Source organism: Pelodiscus sinensis, chromosome 19 (genome assembly GCF_052426305.1).
Source record: "Pelodiscus sinensis isolate ZL-2025 chromosome 19, ASM5242630v1, whole genome shotgun sequence".
NCBI classification, from domain to species: Eukaryota; Metazoa; Chordata; order Testudines; family Trionychidae; genus Pelodiscus; species Pelodiscus sinensis.
In genome coordinates, this window is record NC_143070.1 from 9,286,902 (window position 1) to 9,292,901 (window position 6,000).

Sequence of the window (6,000 nt, forward strand, 5' to 3'; positions counted from 1 at the left end):
AGGACACACTCCTGTGGTTGACATTACTCCCTGGCTGGCTTAGATTCCATCACTTCCTCCTCCGGCTGTGGTGGGTGAAGTGAGGCATTTTCTGCCTGAATTCTGCAGAGGCACTGAGTGAGGCGTCTAAAACAAGCTGAGCTTGGGCCAGTGACAAAGGCCCGGCTGCTTCTATGGCTGAATATCCAGGGAGGCGATCACTCACTTCTGGGATAAAAGACAAATCCACTATTTGGGAGTGTGATGGGACAGAGTCACCCTGTCAGGACAGAGCTGATCCACCCCGTGGTCATGTATGCATTGCTCGGGGTGAGCAGCGAGGCACAAGCCGCTTGTGCCCGCTGTTCCCGAGCCGCGGCTCAGCTGGGCTGCGCTGCCACAGGTGGGGGCGAGGCACTCCACGCCGGAGCAGCATCAGGCATGCCATGGCACCCCCAGGTCATGAGTTGGCGGGTGACGTCACTTGAGAGCGATGCTGGTAGGGTGATAAATAGGGCCATGGGGACACAGGAGGGAGGTGAGGAAGCAGGTTAGTAGTGGTGCCACGGTTCTTGAATATAAGTACTAGCAGGGTAGGAAGCAGCCCATGGTGGGGCATTATAGGATTCGCCGGTGGGCTGTTGCATTACAGGTGCTACCCCACCAGCCAGACAGGACATCACTAGAGCCTGTCCATAGGGCCCTGGGTTGGGACCTGTGAGAGTGGGTGGGCCCAGGCCCCCCTACCCCGCTCCCTGGACAAGGAGAACTAATTGCACGATTGACCTTATATGCCACGCTGAAGGGCCAGCCAGTCTATGGGACTCAACCCTTCCTGTCCCTACTTGGGAAGTCGAGCTGTAGAACCCATGGGGATCAGTGAGGTCATCCTTGTAGAGGGAGCGTCCCTCTCCTCTGAGGACGTGCAACTCGCTAATGTCTAGGGGTGTCGTGTCATTGGCTAGAAAGCCAGCGCAAGGGCAGAAATGTTCTGGAGGCCCAAACACTGACGCTGATGCTCGGGGAACAGTGGAAGGGAATGGGGACTTGGAGGTAAGAGAATGCCAGTGAGAAACACAAAGGTCCAGACCCACAAACAGAATTGGTGCTGCAATGCCTCATTTCAAGGCATTTAGAAACCCAGAACACTCAAGGTGGGGAGAAATCGGTGCCTGACAGTAGGAGCCACAAAATTCACCATCTAGGGAGGGAGTTGCTTCAAATGTCCAACAACAAATGCTGATAAAAGCAGCATGTTCCTAATTGCCCCTCCCTCTCAGAGTTCACAGTTGGACTGAAAGCCCAATCTCTGCTTGGGGCCCACAGCCTGACTCACCTCTCCTGGATCAGTCCCCTAAACCCCTTTGGGCGAGGTGTACATTCAGCTCTGTGCTTACAGCACTTGCTGAAGACGTGGGAGACCCCTGCATCAACCATCCCCTCAGTCTAATGGGGAGAAAGTATCTGAACAGGGGTTACCTGGTTCTCATGACCGTGCCCTGCCCCCATGGCTCTGGGATAGTCTGGTGTGTGGGCTCTTTCAATCTCTCCTGCTGAATCTGTTTCACTCAGGACAGATCATTAGTGATTGGAGCAGGAGGACTAGATCACAGATCTCCTTCTAACACGTGACAGTTCTAACCACTAGGCTACACAACCATTCTCATTCTCATTCTCTGGCCCAACTGCTAATTTTCAGGGTCTCAGGGTCACCTAACTTGTGGAATTATGTCCCTGGCATGGGGAGGTAGGTGCCTGAATAGTTTTGTGGGTCTGGGTCCAAGAGACACCTAAAAAGAGACGACAGACCCAAATTACGGACCTGCTACTTCCAGCTGCAGGACGGCTTCTTCATAAGAGACATCTTCTTGGACAAAGCAGTGGTACTGCCCTTTGTCGGAGAGCCTGATGTTGGCAATCCTCAGGGCCACATTCCCATCCGTGACACAGGCTTTGGAAAGCTCCGTCCTGCCATGATACTCAGGCATCTGCTGCCAAAATTGATCCTTCCCATGCTGGTACAGGTGCGCAAAGGACGCAAACTTGTGTAGGAACCATCTCAACTCCATGTGCTCTGCGCTCACACTGGGGGACGGGTGGCAGGATAACACAATGTCCTCCCCCTCCCCGCCCATAGCCATGATGGAATGTAGGGTAAACTGAGGCAGTCCATGGTATCTTGCTGAGAACAGAGAACTCAAATCTGAAATCATTAGGCCAAGCCTGGGAAGCGCACAGATAGGCAGTTACCATGACCCTGGTTCCCCTGGCTTCACATCACTCCATGGTGACACAGAGGGCAGCGGTACCAGCCAGTCTGTGCAGTTTTCTTACTGTCTCCTGTAATTTCAGATTAATCAGCTTGGATCCCAAGGATTCTGCCAATGCAAGGAAATAGTCATCTCGCAGTAGACATAATTTCAGCAAAACAAAAGTTAACATCAACATGTCCATTTGTTTATGTTGGCTTATTTAGCTTGTTAGGAATAACTACCTGTATTAGTGATAACATGTTTATTGGAAATGGGCGGAGACATTGTGTAACTTTTGTAGTTCATTGGTTTATGTGCATATCTCATTTCTACTGCTAGACCTATCAAACCACTTCCCCTCCGTCTATCTGCTACCTATATAATCTAAAGTATGTTTTGGTTAAACTAGTGCTCTTCAGGCTAATAGCTGGTTGGTACTCCACCAGGGCTGGTGTTCAATAAATCCTCAGCTTGTTTTCACCTGCACCCAGTGTGTCCAGAATTATTCCCTACCAGGCCCAGCCATGGTGAACTGAGCTGCGAAAGGCGCAAAGGAGCAAAATCAGATTCTCTTTTAATCAATGACACATCTACAATTCTAATGTATGTCCCATTCTGTACAGGTGTTGCACTGCTCTGTCACTGGCTAGCAAGTGTCCGTAGAAATTGACAGAACCCTGGTTTTAGCTTTGATGCAATCTTCTTTATGTACAAGCAATGTACAAAGTCTTACTTCTCCAGACACAGCAGGAACCAAGAAGAAAAGGAACAGTTTCATAGCGTGCAGCCCCAACCCTCTCTACTCAGCAGACCCAAAAACTATCTCTTGTTTTTCTCAGGATCATCCTGAGCTCACAAGCTCCTGTTGGCTTCCTGGCTCTTTTTGGTTTGGTTTCCATCTCTTTCTTTGTTCTTGATTCTGTGTTCTCTCTCAGAGGGCATGTCTGCAGAAAAACAGTCATTTTTCTGAAAAAACTTCACTTATGTCCACATTGCAATCATGTTCTTTCTGAAAAAAAAAATCGAAAGAACAGAGGGATTTTCCCAACATTAGTAGTCATCATTCTATGATGAAGAAGCCTTTTCCCGAAAGAGCTCTTTGGGGAAAAGGTGTGTGTAGACTGGGAAGAGGGAGTTCTTTTGAAAGAAGAGGGAAGAGGAAAAAACACAGGTGCCTTGGTGGCCTCTCCATCCATAGCAATCACAGCTTACATGTGAGATAGCATCCACACTGAAAGGATGCTATCCTTTGAAAAAGCAGATTGCTTCTTCAATGAGCTTTTGCTGTGTAGACGCTCTCTTTCGGAAGACTTTTTTGGGAAGATCTCTCCTGGAAAAGCTTCTTCCTAAAGAAACCTGCAGTCTTAGGCGTAGCCTCCACTTGCACCTGGTCACAAAACTGAGTTGAAAAACCTCCCTGTCTTTGCCACCCCCTTCTCACACCAAACATACTCACAGTGCTTGGCTGTGTCTACACCTGCACCTTTGTCCATTAGACTTTTGTTGGGGAGAGATGTGAACCCCTGACTAACAGACGTTTCACTAATAGAAGTGTTGCAGTGAACAGGACTATGATGGTGGGAGACAGTCTCCTGCCAACATAGCTACTGCTGCTTGTTAGGGGTGGTTTAATTATGCAGATGGGAGAGCTCTCTCTTAATGGCATAAAGCAGCTACATGAAAGGCTTTTCAGTACCACTGTAGGATCAGTCATATAGAAATAGCCCTAGCCTCTGTGCAGACTCTATTTAGCTTTGTTTTAGGTGCGGCTACTTTACTGTCTTTTATGGCTCTATTACATGACAGGTGCAGTCAGACACCAGTTTGAACAAGGTCAGCTCAATCCAGAACAAGATTTCACCCAGCTCATAACAATGCACTTATTTTCACTGGTGTCGATACACTTGTGCTAATTTTTATTCAGTGTTGCATAAATAGTGAAACAGGGCAATTGTACAAATCAAAGACAATGAATAAATCCTGCAAGCAGCAGCCGAACCCACAGACATTCCTACCTGATTCCAGCTTGTGAAACTTTAAAAATGATAAAACTGGGTAGAGAGGAGCTGGCTCTGGGGCTGTGGCTGAGGGAGAGGACTTTCATCTCAATGGAACTGGATCCAGATGACAGGAAACGGGGGCAGCCCACAACAACAACAAATGTGTTGAGTGTAACACCGCCACAGTGATTTCAGACAGCCTTGGTAAAGACACAATGGAAAATGATGAACAGGATGCATTATATGCCAAACAAAACAAGGTCCTTCCCTCAAATGGATTACATTTCTCTGTTTCTATGTAGGACGATAACTTTTTCATGCTGTGTCGGATCAGCAATTCGTGGAATATTCCCAGCATTGATCAAAAGCTGTCCCATGATCAAGAGAAGCCAACCATGTGTACAAAATAAGTTTGTTTTTCAGCCAAAACGACATCCCACAATAGGAAAATATTAAAAATGCACCTGTAGAAGATGCAATGGGTCTGCCATGGTGCACAACCTACTCAGTCACAGTTCCCAATCTTTTTACCAAGGCCTTTGAGAAAAGTTTATAGTCAGAGCAATACAGGAACACAGATCTCCAATTCTTTAGCCCTCTTCCCCTAGGTATCCTTTTTAAAGGCAAAAAGGTGAGGACTGCTCAGAATGGGCCTCCCTGATGCTCTCCTGAAAAACCTGGGGCAAGTCAGACCCAAAGAGAGTTCTCAAGGCCTCGCAAAACTCAACAGGCAACCACCATTACCAGGTGCCTTACCTAGAGCAAAGCCATGTAGGGCAGAAATCAATTCAGAATGTGCCACACCCTGTTCTGGTCTGTATCCATCCATCACTGAAACCCTAGAAGAAGTCTCAAGGGGCTGCTGAGTCTCAGATGGACTCTCAGGCTGTGTGTGTCACAGAGCAAATCCCAGCAAAGCTCCTGATCCCCACAGGATGTGAAACTATCCTTGAAGTGGCCTGTCAACTTCTGCTCTGCAAGTTTCTTCTCCAGGCCAAAGAAAACCTGCACAGGTGCATCCATGACAGGCTGGGCTCTGGATCCCCTTTAGGACTGTCACTTGATGTGCAGCAGTACCATAGAGTCACCTTCAGACTGTCAGGAGCAACCCTTCACTCTGTCCTGCTGAGCCAGGCCATCTGGCCTCCTCCAGCACGGACACCTCCTGCAGTGCTGTGTAGATACTGAGATCAGAGCAGCTCTGGGAAGGCTCAGCTAAAGGGACTTACCTTGGTATCTAAATGCACTATCCCAATGGGACCAGACCCCCAGGTAAATCCATCTCACTCTATGTCAAACTTTACACAGGATAAGCTCATGTGAGTCACCCCATTTTTCAGTGCGGAAAGAGGTGCACAGACCACCTCTCAGGCAGTAATTACTGACCCTGGCTTCATTCATCAGTGATTTTATTAAGTGTACAGGGTAGGATTTAAGTGTCCGGAAGAGATAGCAGACAGAACAACGTAGGATACTAAGCAAAATAAAACAGAACAATCAACCTAAACTTAAGACACTATAGAAACTGGTTAGATGTAATCTCTCACCCTAACACTTGTTATAAGAAGCACTGTCACACAGAGAGCTCACTTCTGGTTTGGGCTCAGACCTTTCATAAAATCACAGAATCATAGAACACTAGAACTGGAAGGGACCTTGAGAGGTCATCGAGTCCAGTCCTCTGCCCTCATGGCAGGAACAAGTACTTTCTCCCTGTTCAGTTTCAGATGACCTCTTGAGGGGTAAGCCAGGGTATCCTGACACATGAC

The 6,000-nt window shown here is 47.9% G+C and overlaps 1 pseudogene; it reads right to left on the bottom strand.

Annotated features, from left to right (window-relative positions):
• Nucleotides 1–1,793: 1,793 nt before the first annotated feature.
• On the bottom strand, nucleotides 1,794–2,120 carry LOC149522153 (myelin-oligodendrocyte glycoprotein pseudogene; annotated as a pseudogene).
• Nucleotides 2,121–6,000: the final 3,880 nt, after the last annotated feature.